A 19,391-nucleotide genomic window follows, 5' to 3' on the forward strand; every position below is an offset into this window, starting at 1 on the left:
ATTCCACCTCACACCAATCAGAATGGCTATGATCAAAAACTCAGGTGACAGCAGATGCTGGCAAGGATGTGGAGAAAGAGGAACTCTCCTCCATTGTTGGTGGGATTGCAAACTGGTACAACCACTCTGGAAATCAGTCTGGAGGTTCCTCAGAAAATTGGACATTGCACTACCTGAGGACCCAGCTATAGCACTCCTGGGTTTATACCCAAAAGATGCTCCAACATATAAGAAGGACGCATGCTCCACTATGTTCATAGCAGCCTTATTTATAATAGCCAGAAGCTGGAAAGAACCCAGATGCCCTTCAACAGAAGAATGGATACAGAAAATGTGGTACATTTACACAATGGAGTACTACTCAGCAATCAAAAACAACGGCTTCATGAAATTCTTAGGCAAATGAATGGGATTAGAAAATATCATCCTGAGTGAGGTAACCCAGTCACAAAAAGAACACACACGTTATGCACTCACTGATAAGTGGATATTAGCCCCAAAGCTTGGAATACCCAAGATACAACTCACAGACCACATGAAGTTCAAGAAGGATGACCAAAGTGTGGATGCTTCAGTCCTTCTTAGAAGGGGGAACAAAAATATTCACAGGAGGAAACACAGAGACAAAGAGTGGAGCAGAGACTGAAGGAAAGGCCATCCAGAGACTGCCCCACCTGGGGATCCATCCCATATACAGACACCAAACCCAGACACTATTAATGCCAAGCAGTTCATGCTGACAGGAGCCTGATATAGCTGTCTCTTTAGAGGCTCTGCCAGAGCATGACAAATACAGAGGCAGATGCTCGAAACCAACCATTGGACTGATCACAGGGTCCCCAATGGAGAAATTAGAGAAAGGACTGAAGGAGCCCCATAGACACATGTGTTTGAAGGCTTGGCCCATAGGGAGTGGCACTCAGGAGGTGTGGCCTTGTTAGAGGAAGCGTGTCACTGTGGGGGTGAGCTTCCAAGTCTCCTATGCTCAAACTATGCCGGTGTGGTATGTATACCTTTGCCACCCATGGAGCTCTTGGCTCCTTCAGCACTGTGTCTGCCATGCTTCCTGACAGGACGATGGATGATGGACCCTAAGAACTGCTGTAATCGTGATGCCCCTCCACAGCAACAAAACCCTAACTGAGACCACCTCAAAAGTACCAGTAATGACTGAGGAAAACTCCCTCCAGCCTTACATATGTTAAGTGGGCTGTGTTAGGAGGCCAGTGACTTGGACAAGGTGCGTGTACGGGACCCAACAGACCAAGGGAACCAAGTCAACAGCAAAGCTTTGGCGAAAAACAGGAGGCTCAACGCCCAATTAGCCTGCAGCAGTTGCACTGTCTCCGGGCTTAACTTGCGCTTTCTGGGAATGCTGGCACTGGATGCTGTTCCTGAGAAGTTTTTCAGAGCCTGATCTGCTTCCGGAAGCTTCCTGATTCACGGGTCATTTCTATTGGGCTGTGTTTTGTTTTTCTTAATTTGTAGCGAGTCTCTCTGGCATTAGTGCTCTAATTAATTCCCCCCTTTAACACACAAAATCCAACTTAATCTCAAAGCTCAATGGCTGTACCAAATAAGAGTGGTCAGAGTTTCTGAAATAGCAATGTCGATCTGTTTAAAAACGAACTTGATCAAAAGCGTCCCGGAGTGCTGGGTGTTGGTAAAGTGCTTATTATGCGATATAGTGCTTACTATGCGAACATAAGCACTTAGTTCAAATCCTAAGCACCCAGGTAGAACTTGTTTGAGAAAATAGGGTGGAGGGTAACTCAATAAGACACATAAATGATCTCTGGTCACCACACATGTTACATATACACACATGTACATGGACACACACACACACACACACACACACACACATGCATGTACAGGAAGTGAATGGAAATAGGGAATTCTGAAAAATGGCCTCCTTGGTACAAGCATTTCTCAATGTACTCGTGGAGACTTTTACAAATGTTGTCACACCTATGTACGTCCCCGGTTATGATTTACCTGGTCTTTTACTTTCATCTGGAGCCAGGGATTGAACTCGGGCCTCCAGCTAACCATGTTAAGCCTTCACTCTAACACTGTCATATACCCATTTCCCAGTGTTTTAATTTAACTTTATGTTTCATTGATTCAACCTTTACCTGACTCTGTAACCATAGGTTACTGCTATTAATGGAGGAGGTGTGCCACTGTGGGGGCAGCCTTTGAAGTCTCCTGGGGTCAAGCGAAGCCAGTGTGGTACAAGGTGTCCTTTGCTACCTGTGGAACAACTGTAACCATGTCTCGCCGCTATTGTTCCTAAGCAGCCTTAAAAACAAGACACCTAACGGCCAGGTGTAGTGGAATATACCTACACTCCTTGCACTTTGGTGACATAGGCAGAGGGGTCAGGACTTCAAAGTCATCCACCACCACAAAATGAGCTCAAAGCCCTGTCTCAAAGCAAGCACGCGAGCAAACAAACAAAAAACCCACCTGGGAAACACAGATGAAGCACCAGCTCCAGAGCGTTCGAAGCTAGAAAGGTTAAGGGCAGAACAACTCAATCCCCCTAGATTAGGACTAAAACTGCACGAAGAACAATTCTGTTTGAGCCTTTACACATTTTAAAATACACCGGTTGTATGAGCCTACAGTTACTCTGAAAATGCTGCCTGTAATTGTATTCAAAATAGCCAAAGGAACCGGAAAAAGATGATCGGCTCACATAGTGGAGTGTCATCCAGCTGTAGAAAGGATTGGCTTGCTGGTACACAGAGCAGGGATACAAAAGAGCAGGCGGCTGGGCTGAAAGGAAACGTCGCTGCTGGTGCGGTGTTTTGAATGAAAGAGGCCTCCGTAGTCTTGTAGGGAGTGGCGCCATTGGGAGGTGTGGTCTTGGAGGAGGTGTGGTCTTGTCGGAGGAGGTGTGGTCTTGTCGGAGGAGGTGTGGCCTTGTCGGAGGAGGTGTGGCCTTGGTGGAGGAACTGTCACCCGGGGTTGGGGCGTTTCAAATGCTCAGGCTAGGCCCAGTGTCTCCCTCTCTTCCTGCTTGCTGCTGATTGGATGTAGAAGTCTCAGCTCCTTCTCCAGCACCATGTCTGCCTGTGTGCTGCCACGTTTCCTTCCATGGCAATGATAAACCAATCCTCTGAACTGTAAGCCAGCCCCGGTTAAACGCCTCCCTTTATAAGAGTTGACGTGGTTGTGGTGTCTCTTCACAGGAATGGAAACCGTAACTAACACAGAGAGAAAGATCAGAAGAGTGGACAGGTTGGGGCAGGTTGGTGGCAAAGGAGCTTCCTGAGTGGATAATAGTCTAAATTTTAATAGGAGTTCAAGTTGTATGGGTATCTATCCATTTTACCAATCGCAGTAGATTTTATGCTAAAAGAAACAAATGAAGCAAACACTGGACTCTCTTATTAGTGATCTACAACTGAAATATGTGGGGAAAAATATACCACTGTCTCCAAATTAACATGAAATACATCGAGACTGAGATAAGTGATAACTGGATCAAAGGATTGAGATTAGAGAGGTGGCAACTCGTATAATAAAATGTTGATGGTGAACTCTAAGTGCTTTTATGGGTGTTCACTGGAAAATGTTTTCTACTTAGCTACAATTTGAAAACCTTCGTGGCAAAATATGGAGAGATGGCTCAGCGGCTAAGAGCACTGACTGCTCTTCCAGAGGTCCTGAGTTCAAATCCCAGCAACCACATGGTGGCTCACAACCATCTGTAATGGGATCTGATGCCTCTTCTGGTGTGTCTGAAGAAATCGACAGTGTACTCATATACATTAAATAGATAAATAAATCTTTTTTTAAAAGAGCATCTGAGGATTAAAATAAGCTGTTCATGCCCAGATGTGATGCCGAGTTTTAAGTGTCCACTTGCCACAACCTAGAAGAGTCACCTAGAAAGAGAGCATCTATTGAGTAAACACTGGCTTTGTCTGGTTTGTGTGTGGCATAGATGATTGACTTGATTGTTCACTGATGTGTGAGGGCCTAGTGCGACGTGGGTGGCATTGTTCTCCATCTGGAGATCATAAACTACTGAAGAAAGCTGGATGAGCATGTCTCTGCCTACCAGCCAGCAAGCAGTGTCCCGAAGGATACGGCCATGCTTCTTTCGCTATGAAGAGAGGTCTATGGCTAGAGGTGATGTTGTATGGACTAGCATACAGGCCTGCCCTCAGATTTCTCTCTTGGTGTCCCTCAATGTTAGAATGTGGCTTGGATTTGTAAGGCAAATGACCCTTTCTCAAAAAGCACACTTTTCTTCTAGCTCTTCTAAAGTGTTCTTCTAAAGTCTTCTGAAACAAAGGAAGAAGTGGCTGGGATTTGTGATCGAGCTAGCTGCTACAGAAAAGAGAGTCTTAGGGGTCTCAGTCACCACACAGATATGTGTCCAACATCTAGGCCTGATAGAAAAGCATCCGAGCTTATCACACCGGAAGTTCTGTGAGCACTGCTGTGCAGAGCATCGCCAGGGATGCCCAAGTCCAACAAGAGCGGCTCAACTAGAGTTTGCAGTGTTTTCATCTAATGATAAGTCAAATCAATAGTAATTTGGACCAAAATATTTTTTCCTGACAAATCAATGGCTTCTATTCACAAAATTTAAACAATCCATAATGAGAACAGACATAAATCTAGAAACAGCAAAGCAAGCGATAGAAAAACGAATTAGAATTGGAGACTTGGAACAGGGACCAAATAAACAGAATGGAAAAAGGAAATTAGCAGTAGCAATTACCATCTTGGCCAAGAGAACAAAATGTCCTAAAGATAAACACTCAGTAGGCAGAAGACTGAATAGCGATCCACATTAATGGAGTCTGTGGGAGAAAAGGAAAAATGGCCCACGGCTGTTGATTTACGATGGCATCAGAGTCTTCAGTGCCCGAGAATGCTGAGTTCTTTCTAACTAGGCAGATAGAAAGCCTGTTTATTAGAATGCTACACTGAATGCAAGTGCCCTTCTCTAAACTACAGCATTAAAGATTATTAAAATGCTGTTAGAAAACCCAGGCCAGGGCGATGAGAGCACTTGCAATACAAACAGAAGGACCGGAGTTCAGGTCCCCAGAACCCATGTAAAAAGCCCCGTGTTGTCACAAAAATCTATAACCCAGTCCTGTTGTGGGGAAGGAGACAGTAGGAATATGGGTGTGTGTGTTGTGGGTGGGGGAGATCCCTGGGACTTGCTAGCCAGCAGCCTAGCTCCACTTTAGTGAAAGACCCTGTCTCTAAGAAGTAAGGTGGCCCATGCTGCCTCCATGTCTGGGTCCATGGCCCAGAAGCAGTGGGGGGGGGGGGTCTGTCTCGATGTCTGTGGTCCATGTTACCACCAAAGGACATGTGAACATCCCTGTTCTGGGGCCGCATTGATGAACTCAGGAGAGCTGGCCCTGGTTGTGTGAGCACAGGAGAGCTGGCAGGCTGACCATCTCAGCTACCACCCAGGCTGAGATGCAAAGCTTTGAGCTCATCCACCCCAACTGGGGACTCCAGTTCTGCCTCTCTTCATGTGGATGGGTGAGCTCAGAGCCTTGGATCTTGGCCTGGGAGGTAGCTGAGTTAGTGATGGAGCATGTGAAGGGGCCGGTCCTGCAGAACCAAAGCTGTAGTATCAGGCAAGAACAGGATTTCTGAGAAGAGTCCTAGTGAAGATCCAGTATTGATAGAGTAGTAGAAGCCAGAGGTCTCAAAGCAGACCAATGACTCATTGCACACAGCTTTCCTGAAGAGATGAGTTTTGTTTGTTTTCTTGTAGGGGGAGCTTGTAAGGGTGGAAGCTGGATATGAGGGGGCAGGGAGATAGATGAGTTGTGATTGTGGTGCATGATGTAAAATTCACGAAGAATCCATGAAAAGTGAAAAAAGAAATGACAGTCATAGAAAATGAAAAGTTACCGAGTTAATGTGAAGACTAGGGAAATATCTTTATGACTTTAAAGTTGCCTCCCAAGGAAATAGGAGCAAATTTCTGTGGTTACTCCAAAGATGAATTACAGATAGCTAAAAATGAAGAGGGGAAAGTGGAGAGAGGCATTGCCAAGAAAATTAACGTAAGGATATCATTGGGTTTCGTTATGTATCACCGGCAAAACCGAGATGCCCTAGTGACGCCGAGAGATGAATAGGCTCACCACAAGCATGGCACCGATCCCACGTAGTTCAGCTCTCCAGATGCTCGTGGTTCCCAAGGACACTTCTGCTTCCTCATGGGCTTTGAAAGCTGAGTCCTAAAGTGGTCCTGTGTGAGCATCGTCTTGGCCCAGTGAGTCCCTGGGAGCACTCTGATTTTCTTAGCTTCCAGATTCCTGTCGGTTGTGGTTCTGATTCTTAACTGACAAAGTGAGGATGTGGAAGCGGGCTAAAATTTCTGATTAAACGCGTGTACCAGAGTTCTGAATTATGGAAGACCTCTTGCAAACCTCAAATGGCTCATTCGATTTCCTAGGACTCGAGTTTTTACAAAAGTCAATGCACAACAGGCCCCACTCCAAAGATGCAAGGCTGAAATAAATTAAGATGGGATTTCTTCTGAGCCCTGCGAGCTAGAACCATTTCTTTATTTCCCCCAAGGCACACGCCGGAGGACGTTCTCGCTGCCCAGCCTCATCCATCCCTGTCACCTCCTCTGTGTTGGTCACTCCTTAGAGTGCTCCATCCTTAAAGACCGCCCGTGTGCTTGAAAGTCAAGGACCGCTGGAGCCAGTTGGAAAGAGAAGGGTATTGAGATGGGGAAGCGAAATTAAAATGCCGCCATCCATCCAGGGCCCCTATCCCGAGGACGCAGGCACCCATCCTGGGATGCACTGGGCAGCAGAGAGGGAGGCTTTAGTTCTGAATGACAATGTGCTCTTGTAGGTACCAGTCCCAACATGGATATCAGACTCACAGACCTCAACAACGGTTGTCCTTGCCCACCCCGAGAAGTGAAAGGGACAACTTGGCCAGCTGCATAAACACTTTTTAAAATGCAATATAGTGTTCCATTTTTAGGCCTGCTACGTGAGAGTGAGATAGCAGAAGGACAGAGTATAAACTACGGAAACCTGTTTCAAGCAGGTAAATTCATACTGTACTGGGCTCACCTGTGCCTTAGAAACATGTTTAACTTCACATGTAGACATGGCTTAACATGGGTCAGAAGCGAGCCAGCTGTGGGGTTAAATCTTCTCACAGGGTTTTGTGAGAAGTCTGGTTTAACAGGCCATTTCTACACAGAGGATCTGGAAGTTTAAGTGAATCCTATTGTATGCATGTTTTGGTATTTTCAGCTCCCCAGTATACCCAGGACTCCAGAGGAAAGAGCCAATTATGACGATCCAGCTTGTATGACTGCTGTCTGTCTGTTCCTCTGCCAGAGCTAATCAGACCAAAGTAAACATGTAGTCCAGTGAGCTGGACTGGACCAAGAAGATAAAATTCCCTTTCCTAAGAACTGGGAGGGGGTTGGGGATTTAGCTCAGTGGTAGAGCGCTTGCCTAGCAAGCGCAAGGCCCTGGGTTCGGTCCCCAGCTCCGAAAAAAAGAAAAGGAAAAAAAAAAAAAAAGAACTGGGAGTCGGCGAGTTTAAGAAATTTGAACAGTCACACCTACTTAAAGTGTGATCTGGAGACTGACAGCATCTGTGGGACAGCAGGGACCTTAATGAAAATGTTGATCCAGCCTCGTGGACCTACTGAGCCTGAAATGATCCGTAGGTGATTTTGTGGACTTTTGAGGTTAGATCTGGAGGATGAATGCAGTGGGAGGGACATTAGGAATGACTTGTTGTACTGGGTTGGTTTCAAGGTACACTAACCACAGACAAGCCGAGGTTAAAAAGAGACATAAGTTCATGGAATTTATCCAAGAGTAGAGGATATTAGGACAGAACTGAAGATAGTATCAGAGACAGGAAGTCCTCAACGAAGAAGCTGGGAGAGCAGGTCTAGTGCCACAGGCTCCTCCCCTATGTTCACAGGCTCCTCCTCCAAATTAGCAGGCTCCTCCTCCATATTCGCAGGCTGCTCCCCCATATTCGCAGGCTCCTCCCCCATGCCTCGTAGGTCAGAGTATTTTAGTTCACCTGTTAGATAGATGCCCAGTGAGCTATGACAACTTTACAATCTTCTTTGAGAGAGGTAGATCTAGTGGGTTTCAGTGTTGATCTTTCCATTTCACTGTCATTTGTTCATTTGCTTTTCAAGACAGGGTTTCTCTGTGTATCCCTGACAGTCCTCGAGGTGTAGACCATGCGGGCTTTGAACCCAAGAGATCCGCCTGCCTCTGCCTCCTAAGTGAGGTGACTAATGGCATTCATCACCATGTCCAGCTGCTAATCTCTATTTTAATATAGATTTGAAATTTCCTAGACTAGGATTTGGACCATCTTTGGAGTCTAGCGCTCAGCTTGGTCATCTCAATTTAAAAATGATGTTGCTATATTGGGGCCAGGCCTCCAAAGAACAGCCACCATCACAGCCTGACACTGTGAATAGCCTGAAAACATCATCAAAAAGGTCCTGCCAAAGAGAAGATTTTGAAATACCATGTCCTGAACCAGGCGAAGCTATTTTATATATCCTATAACCCTAGAGATCAGAGCTACACTAGCTCCTGATGATTGCTCTGGCTCTCTGTGAAGGAAGGTTTCCCAACACCTGCAACTGCCACACTCGGGACATTGATTTTCTCCAACGTCAACACTCCAAGGCAGGCCCAGTACCCAGCAGTAGTTGGACAACACAAATGGACTCCATTCTTTTTCTCTGCTTTTTGTTGTTTTGTTATTTTTGCTCTTTTTTTTTTTTTCGGAGCTGGGGACCGAACCCAGGGCCTTGCGCTTGCTAGGCAAGCGCTCTACCACTGAGCTAAATCCCCAACCCCTGTTGTTTTGTTATTTATTTATCTTTCTTATGGTTTGTTACTGGTTGGTTGGGTTTTTGTTTATGTTTGTTTTGATTTTCATTTTTTGAGGTTTTGTTTTTGTTTTTTTAGAGAGAGAGCTAGTGATGTTGGATGGGTAGGGAGGATCTGGGAGGGGAAGAATATAATCAAAATATATTGTTTGAAATTTTTTAATGAAAAAACCAAATCAATTTAGTTTTTTTTAAAAAAAAAAACCCACATTCCCTGTATCTGCTATAATTAAGTTAGAAGGGGAAGCCCAAGGATTCTTCTTAAAGGAACGTGTGGGATGAATTCTAGGGAGCTGAACCAGATGGCCTTTGGCACAGGCTACTTTTTTTCACCAACTGAACCAATTTCAAGGTCAATTTCAATCTTGACGATTCTCTCTTCTGCTCATGAATAATTACTGAAGGCTACATTTTTGCATTCACCTTATTTTCCTGAGAGCTATGTCAAGTTTTATGACAGTTTTTTGATCAAGAAAAATGGCAACGCCTTTATGAAAATAAAATGCCTTGTGGGTGCCACAAGACACATGGAAAGAAACTTATGTTTTAGGATGAAAAAGAAACGAGTCATGTCCTCTAATTTGGTAGAAGAGGCTAAACGGTAACACCGGAGTACCCTGAAGCCACATAGTTAAGGCTTCTCCTTCCTACCACTTGTGAGTTTGATTGTTTTTAAATTTTTAACTCCTTAAACATTTACCTCTGCCCATTGTGTCATGCCTGTAAGCTGTATAGCCAGTATTTGTTATCATTTGCAGCTCAGGACAAACAGATGTACTTCTGTTCAGATGCACTGCTTCACAATGTTAATCCCACCAATCAAGGAGGAGACCGTTAGCACAATTTTGAGCCAACTTTGAAGCAAACGTTAATTAAATACTACCTAGGATGACAGACTCTGATCGAGTCCATCCTCGAGTTCCCAGGAAAATGGCTATGGGTCACAGTTTGCTGATGCTTATAAAGGCAAACCCACAAGACCTCTGTATTTCCCATCCGATCCAATGAGGGGCAAGCTCATACCTGACGTATCCTTGCCTCTGTACCGCCCACCTCCACGTGATCGAACACGGTCAGTGCAGTTGGGCCAAACAAATTTGTTATGGGAGAAACACGTGGCCTGTTTTCGTATATGAACAATTGCCTCAGCGTCTCAGGAGGTATCCTCTGTCCTTGAGCACCGGGCTTACAGGTTGGAGGCATCTTTGTGTTTAAACAGTAACTAAAACTTAAAATATTACTTTGGCTCTCACAGTAGTGAACACAGACCAGCCTACACAAGCATTTGAAAACCAGCATTAAAACTGAAATGACGGATGGTGGGGGGGGGGGGGGGAGTCCACATCAACGAGGGAGGAGAGCAGAGGAGGGGAGCAAATCAAAACGGTAGAGTGCGCGCGTGCTCGCTCCCGCGTTCTTCTACACCCCATCTTTGTTTACTAAAGAAATAATTTCTTGTGAGATTCCCAAGGTCCGATTTGAATGCTGCCCTGTTGTCTCCTGAGCCCTGCCTGTCTCCTCTTCCTCAGACCATGGTCTCACTAGTTTTTTTTATCCCAGTCTCTAACAAAAGTAGTCAAGGGTGTGGCGAACCATAGTTCATCCCTGGCTCAGTACAGACTCTGCTAACTGCAGGGGAAATTCCTGCGTAGAGAAGCCTGTTATAATCCAGCCGTGTGTGCTCCATGGCTGGGGGCACCATTGGGTCAGCAAACCGGGCCTTGGAGAATGCCAGGAATGTGAGCGATTCTGCTTGGGCATCCCGATATGCTCAATAGAATTCAAGAACAAGTTCCTTTTCTTTTTCTTTTTTTTTTTTCTTTTTTCTTTTTTTTTCCGGAGCTGGGAACTGAAGGTTCCTTTGTGTTCCTTTTGAAATTGGGAGAGAGAGAGAGAGAGAGAGAGAGAGAGAGAGAGAGAGAGAGAGAGAGAGAGAGAGAGAGAGAGAGAACAGTAAACATCCATATTTCTCTACAGAGAAATAGCATCCTCACATGATTACTTCAGAAGGCTGAGTCCCTGCCACATAGGTATCCTCTCTTACTATAAAGCTACGTAATGACCCTTTTTCATTTCATAATAATTTTACCACTTGCCCCTGCATCCATAAACTATTTGTGTGTGTATTTAAATTATTTATTTTGTTTGCATTTATACATTTTCCTCTGCTTGTTGCTGCGCGTGCATACGTGGGGGGGGGGGTATGGTGAGGGCGGGGCTCAGAGTTACCTTCAAGTGCTATTCCTCAGATGCTGTCCACCATTGTTATCCTTGAAACCAGGATGTCTCATTGGCCCGGAAATGGCCAAGTAGGCTTTGTATAAAATTCATTGTATGAAAACAATGTATATGGACTATATCTACCTCCAACTCCTCCCCTTAACTCCTCACACATATACTTTCACCTATGCCCCACCCCCACAACCTCCCACCCCACTACCCCCTTTCATGCTCTTTCCACCTCTTTCTGTGGTTGGCTGCATAAAAACCTATACAAAATCAAGTTAACATTCTACCATGGAGTTCCAGGAAGGGGTTCACGAACCCTCACCCCTGAAAGGCTTCTGGGGAAGAAAGAGTCAGTTTCTTTAAGTGTATGTCTCCTGGTAGGTCAACCACACTCTGCAACCCTAAGTCTATGTATGGAGGGCATAAACTGAAGTCAATGGAGTAGGGTATATTTAAAAAGGACATATAGGACCAGTTAAATGTGGGTTCTGGGGAATGAAACTCGGGTCCTCGTGCTTGCAAGGCAAGTACTTCACTGACTGAGTTAGCTCCTCAGTCCTATAAATATTATTTAAATTTCTTTGCTTACAGGGCTGGGGATTTAGCTCAGTGGTAGAGCGCTTACCTAGGAAGCACAAGGCCCTGGGTTCGGTCCCCAGCTCCAAAAAAAAAGAATCAAAAAAAAAATTTCTTTGCTTACAAAATTTATATGAAGGGTCTGGAGAGATGGCTGAATGCTGAAAAACATTTGCTGCTCTTCTAGATGACCCAGGTTTGATTCCTAGCAAACACGACTCACAACTGCCTGTAACTCCACCTTCAAGGGACAGACAAACATGTAGGTGAGACACATAAACAAGTAATTTAACTAAAAAAAACAAAACATGTAGAATTTGCTTCATACCTCCCCCCCCCCCCATTGAACCCTTGTAATGGCCTAAATAGGAATGACCCCCATAGGGTCTTCAGATGGAGAAACTCTTTGGGAAGGATCAGGAGGTGTGGTCTTGTTGGAGGAGGTCTATGTCACTTGGGACAAGCTTCGAGGTTTAGAAGCCTACACCATTCCCAGTCAGTTTTCTCTGCCTTGGGGTTGTCGTCTCAAGATGTGAGCTCTCAGCTCCTGCCCCAGTACCATGCCTGCCTGCTGCCGAGCTCCTCACCGTGAACTTCACGGACCCTCTCTGAAACCGTGAACTCCCATACTAAATGCTCTCTTTAATAAGCTGCCTGGGTCATGGTGTTTTATCACGGCAACAGAAAAATTACTAAGACAGCCAAAAGCGAACACTTTTTCACGTATACACCTATCATTTACCTATTTCAGCCACCTTACGGTTATTCCATGATAAAAACTACAGCACAATTTTACACTCATGCGACCGCAGGTATTTGTGTGGTTTCCAGTCTTTTGCCATTAAGATCTCTCTCTCTCTCTCTCTCTCTCTCTCTCTCTCTCTCTCTCTCTCTCCTTGAGAAATACAAGCTAAGTGAATTTCTCCTCCGATATATCTGTTTAAGATTAGAATTTCCAAACTGCAGACTCCCAGTGTTTGGCTGCAGTAAATCATGCCAAAATGATTGCAGCCATTAACACTCCCCTTAGCGGTGTGTGAAAGCATACATCATTCCATGTTCTTTATGAAACTTGGATTTGTGTCACTAAAATTTCTGCCAGTGGCTCGCTGTGAAGCAGCATCGGTTTTATGGCTCTTCTGCACTGACTACTGGCATGACTGATCATCCCATCCCTCTCCTCCTCCCCCCCTCCCCTCCCCCTCCCCCTCCTCCTCTGTGTGCATGCATGCGCATGCGCGCGTGTGATTTGTGTTTCTTCTTCCACCAAGTTTCCATTCCATTGTTTATTTCTTGTTGACTATATGTAGTACTTAGGTATTTTAGATGTGTGCCCCTCCGGTGTTGGTCAAATATGCTGAAATTTTATTTAAAAATTTCTTGCATCTTATATTTTCCATCCCTTATGGCATTCCTTAAATGAACAGTTACCAACGTTAACGAAATGTTGCTAGACTGCTCTTCCGAGTCTTGATTGAGAAACCCATTCCTTGAGTTAAATATGGTGGCACATACCTAAAATCTCAGCCCTCGGGAGGCAGAGGCAAGAAGACCACACATTCAGGTTAACGTGCCCTACATAGTGAGTTCCAGGCCAGCCGGGGCTATGCAACAAGACTGTCAAAAACAAGCAACCAAAGTAAACAACTGCAAGACCACAGCGTCGAACTGTCTTCCAAATGCTTACACCCACAGATGAGTGCTGCTCCCTTCTTGCTCCGTGATTTGTAGAGAATAAATAATTGTGGGATGCTAGTGAAGACAGGGACAGTGTGCACCTCCTGGAAAGCTGAGGGAAGATCCAGGGGAGGGCCATAAAGAATAGAAGCCAGAGTTGGGGAGATGGGGAGAGCCGGTGTCCTCTGGCCGTCATGTGGCCATTGCCCTCAAAAAACTCAGCCCAGGGGTGGTGACCTGCACAATCGCCCCCTCCCTCACTGAGAGACCATGCGCAATTATAGGAATAAGATTCATTTTCTTCAGAGGTGTGGCCCCTCTCTAGTAGATTAATCAAGCTCACTAAAGCAACCATAATTAAATTCAGTGAATTACAAAAAAGAAAAAAAAGGAAAAAAATAGAGAAGACATCCAAGGTTACTAAAATGTACTGCAATAAACTCTCTCTTGTTGTTGTAAAAATATAAAAAATAAAAGTCTTTTACCCGCTCTAGGTTCAGCACTGCGGTGCCCCAAGAGATCTGCTGGATATCTTAAGTCTCAGCCAGCAAAGCCTCTCACTCGATTTGCTCCATCCCCTATCACACTGCCTAAGGCCTCTCTCTGAACCTGGCAGCAACCTCTCTACCTATCTAGTTCCCGAGGCAGGTTTCCATGCCAGAAACACACATCCCAACTCCATGGTGGCCCAGACCAGCCGCCCCACACTCCAATACACTTAAATCTACACATGAAAGAATACACAACACAATAACCTTTGACCCAATTGATAAGATATAATTGGCCACCTAAACATACAAAGCCCAATACACATCCATCCCTTAAAAACATTCATAACAGATCAGGAATTCAAGGCCCATATCTAAACATAGTGAAAGCAATATACAGCAAACCAGTAGCTAACATCAAACTAAATGGAGAGAAACTTGAAGCAATCCCACTAAAATCAGGGACTAGAGAAGGCTGCCCACTCTCTCCCTACTTATTCAATATAGTACTTGAAGTCCTAGCCAGAGCAATCAGACAGCAAAAGGAGGTCAAAGGGATACAAATTGGAAAGGAAGAAATCAAAATATCACTATTTGCAGATGATATGATAGTACACTTAAGTGACCCCAAAAGTTCCACCAGAGAACTACTTAACCTGAAAAACAACTTCAGCAAAGTGTCGTGGTATAAAATCAACTCAAACGAATCAATAGCCTTCCTCTACTCAAAGGATAAACAGGCTGAGAAAGAAATTAAGGAAATGACACCCTTCACAATAGTCCCAAACAACATAAAATTTCTTGGTGTGACTTTACCAAGCAAGTGAAAGATCTGTATGATAAGAACTTCAAATCTCTGAACAAAGAAATTGAGGAAGATCTCAGAAGATAGAAAGATCTTCTATGCTCATGGATTGGCAGGATTAATATAGTAAAGATGGCCACTTTGCGCCAGGTTCTTCCCTCTGTGTGTTCCGAACACCAGGGTAGCAGTCTTCCCCACTTTAAACAAAGGAGGTCTGGGACTCAGAGAAGCCGCATGGCCCTCCAAAGTCGGCCAGTCCCTAAAAGGGCAGAGTGGTGATCACAACTCTGGCCTGCGCTGGCTTGGATAAACTGCCCATCACTCTGAGAACTCAAGAAGTTAGAACTTGAAAAAATCAAAACAACCCTGAGATTCCACCTCACACCAGTCAGAATCGATAAGATAAAAAACTCAGGTGACAGCAGATGCTGGCGAGGATGTGGAGAAAGAGGAACACTCCTCCATTGTTGGTGGGATTGCAAACTGATACAATCACTCTGGAAATCAGTCTGGAGGTTCCTCGGAAAATTGGACATTGCACTACCTGAGGACCCAGCTATATACCTCTCTTGGGCATATACCCAAAAGATGCTTCAACATACAACAAAGACACATGTTTCACTATGTTCATAGCAGCCTTATTTATAATAGCCAGAAGCTGGAAAGAACCCAGATGCCCTTCAACAGAGGAATGGATTCAAAAAATGCGGTACATCTACACAATGGAGTACTACTCAGCTATCAAAAACAATGACTTCATGAAATTCATAGGCAAATGGAATGAATTAGAAAATATCATCCTGAGTGAGGTTACTCAATCACAGAAAAACACACTTGATATGAACTCATTGGTAAGTGGATATTAGCCAAAAAGCTCAAATTACCCAAGATGCAATCCACAGACCACTAAAAGTTCAAGAAGAAGGATGACCAAAATGCAGATGCTCCCACTTTTCTTAAAAGGGGGGAAAATAACCATAGTAGGGGATATGGAAGCAAAGTTTAGATCAGCAACTCAAGAAATGACCATTCAGAGCCTGACCCACATGTGGCCCATATATATACAGCCACAAAACTAGATAAGATTGATGAAGCTAAAAAATGCATGCTGAGAGGGACGGGATATAGATCTCTCCTGAGAGACACATCCAGAGCATGTCCAATACAGAGGTCAATGCTAGCAGCAAACCACTGAACTGAGAACAGGACCCCCTTGGGGGGAATTAGAGGAAGGATTGAAAGAGTTGAAGGAGCTTGCAACCCCATAAGAACAACAATGCCAACCAACCAGAGCTTCCAGGGACTAAACCACTACTGAAAGACTGACCCAGGGCTCCAACTGCATATGTAGCAGAGGATAACCGTGTTGGGGCAACAGTGGAAGGGGAAGCCCTCGGTCTTGCCAAGGTTGGACCCCCAGTGCAGGGGAATATGGGGGGGGCAATAAGGGAGATGTATATGGAGAATCCCTGTATGGGAGTGGGGGAGGGAAGGGAATGGGGGCTTATGGACAGGAAACTGGGAAAGGGAATAACCTTTGAAATGTAAGTAAAGAAATATATCTAATAAAATTTAAAAATAGAAAGGAGAAAAAAAAACATTTGTAACAACCTGTAAAGGTACAGTGTGGAATCTTAACGTCACCTGCCATATTGTCCTGCCAAGACGTCTCTCCCTCTCCCTTCTGTCTCTTCCTCCTTTCTGTTCCAGCCTTCTCTTCTTCCTTCAAACTTCTCTCCCACCCATCCTTCCTTCTCATCCAATGACAGGTCTCCTTCTATCCTGTACCTGCCCCTCACCTGTATTTTACAAATTCAATGGAGAGAAGGTTCTGGTGAAGTCACCTGAGTCCTTGGGGCAGTGGAATTAGCATCAAAATACAGATAACTCCAGGGCAAATCACAACACTCTCTACTCAATGTTTTATGATTTTTTTGCCTTAAAAACTTGTTTCCACTCTACTTTAGGGGTGTGTGTGTGTGTGTGTGTGTGTGTGTGTGTGTGTACACTAGAAGGCAGAGATGTCTTTTCATTCTGATTGGGTAACCAATTTCTTGGTGGTATTTAGTGACTAAGAATAGCTTCCTCCCCACTTACTCCCTTTCAGTGGTCTAGGGGCTGAGCTCTCTTCTAACCTATTTCTTCTGAAGCAGTACCATACTTCGTTACTTCTACTCTATAAGAATCTTTGGCATCTGATAAATAAACTTGCTACTTAGTTGTTTTTCACACACACGAAAGTTCACATTTTTGTGCCATTCTACATGGATTTACGATTGCCCACACATCAACCCTCTGTTTAGTTTTTGCTGTACTTTCACTATTCTGTCTGAAATGTACTTCTAGCTAAAAATTTCTCTCCAATATCTGATTGGTGAATGTGGTGGTTTGAATATGAATAGGGAGTGGCGCTATTTGGAGGTGTGGCCTTGTTGGAGTAGGTGTGTCAGTGGGGGGTGGGATTCGAAGCTCCACCCAGAGCAGAAGAGATAAGTCTCCTCCTGTGGCCTTCAGATGAAGATGTAGAACTCTCAGCCCCTCCTGTGCCATGCCTTCCTGGATGTTGCCGTGCTCCACCTTGATGAAAATGGACTGAACCTCTAAACCTGTAAGCCAGCCCCAACGAACTCTTGTCCTTATAAGAGTTGGCTGGGTTATGGCTCTGTTCACAGCAATCCAAACCCTAAGACAGCGAAGGTGTTCTTATTTCTAATTTTTCCAATTTTTTTAGATAGCGTTAACTTAACCTTTACTTCCAAGCAATACTCTGCTGAATATGGAATTCAGTGTAGTAAATACCCTACTCTATTTTCAATTTTCAGTATTGTCGTATGTGTATGAGAGAGAGCAAGCAGACACATGTGCCACAGCACGTATGTGGTGGGCAGAGGACAATTTTTGGGAATTAGTTCGATTTCACACGTGGGTCCTGGGGATCTAGCTCTGGTGGTCCACCTTGGCAGGAGAGGCTGGGAAGAAGTATTGTCAAACAGACTTTACCACCTGAGCCACTGTGACTGGTGAGACTTATGGACTCTGTGTTACTACTTGTGAGTTATTTTGTACTTTCGCAGACAACTATATCACTGGAAATTAATTTTATTTTTAATCTTTATGTATTTTAAACGTCTGGTCTTACTACTTTAGAATATTACTGTGCTTGTCAGAATAGTGTTTAAGACACTTAACACAATGTTTGAATAGAAATGACAGCGGCGAGAAGAGAGGACAAAGAGGAGGGTGTCTGCTGTGCCTTCTATACAACAGGGAGCGCTTACCCCTGATGTCTCAACAGCATGGTTGCCTAAACAGGACCCAAGTGATACGATCAGTTGACCTGTCCGCAGGAATACGAAAATCTCACAAGGTCCCACCTCTAGATGAAGCACTTCAGAAAACTAACAGCTGCTGAGACAGAACCAGAGACGAATGAGCCCCCTCACTGGCTATTCAATCCCAATGGCCAGTCCTAAAAATAAATACATTTAGCCCAGGAAGGATTGAAAGAAAGAGAAGTAGGAAATTATGTGAGTACGGTACATATATATGAAATTTAAATAATAAATGAATGGTACACCCCTCCTGTCTCAGTCCTGCTCTAAAGGGAATGTCTTCAGCATCCCATATTAGGTAAAATGTTTGCTGAAGGTTTTGGATGATTTCCTTCATCACATTAGAGAAATTCACTTTTCCTATTTTACTAAGAAGATTTGTCATGAGTGTATGGTTAATGTCTCTGAAAATACCTTATGTCTGTCCCATGGTTTCTTTTGTGTTGTACTATAATTGAATAATTTACATGCTACTTTGAAATATTCAACGGATGTTTCATTTATTACGTAATTGACATTTGGTCATGAAATGCTTTTAAAACTCCCTGCCTGATTCATTGCTAATCTTTTGCGTAAACCTTCGTAATTGAGTTTGGCTTTTAATCACCCTTTTCTGTTCTGTACTAGTCCACTGAAGAAATAAGGGTCAAAACAAGGTGAGGGGCACTTCCCCTTCTCTATCGCATGATATAAGATACCTGCATCTGGAATATCTGGTTGCATATGCTTCTAGTATCAGCCAGGGTTCACACAGGAAGCAGGTCACGGGATATTATATAATAGGCAGTTTATTATAGAAATTAAATCCTGTACAATTGCAAGGGGCATCAGGAAAGTCAGGTCTAGAAGGAGGAGAGCATGGCTGTCTGTCAGGATTTGTGAGGCAACGGGAAACATGGGCAAATAAGAGCTGTAGGAAAACTGTGGAACCAGCCCCACCCCCAGTGTTAGCAGGTAGTCATCCCATGGAGTTGAGAGAGAGAGAGAGAGAGAGAGAGAGAGAGAGAGAGAGAGAGATACTCAAGCAAAGGGCATGAAGGTGCTCGCCAGATGCAGCACTCAGGAGAACGTCTCCAACCTCACCTGGGCAGCACAGTAGAGCTGGCCCTGGTTGTGAAGGTGCAGAAGGGCCAGCCCCATGGGCATGAGAGAAGGAGAACTGACCCCTTGTGGCACAGGCACAGGAGAGCTGGTGGGCTGACCAACTCAGGCTCCACCCAGGCCCAGATCCAGGGCTCTGAGTTGGTCCACCCCAACATCTACCCCACCCATGAAGCGCTGGAGTATGGGGAGGGGCTGGTCCTGTAGATCCAAAGCTACAGGATCTCCCTGACACAAGGCAACAACAAACTATCAGAGAGGCATCCCAGTAAGGATCCAGT

Source organism: Rattus norvegicus, chromosome 2 (genome assembly GCF_021556685.1).
Source record: "Rattus norvegicus strain SHRSP/BbbUtx chromosome 2, alternate assembly SHRSP_T2T, whole genome shotgun sequence".
NCBI lineage: Eukaryota > Metazoa > Chordata > Mammalia > Rodentia > Muridae > Rattus > Rattus norvegicus.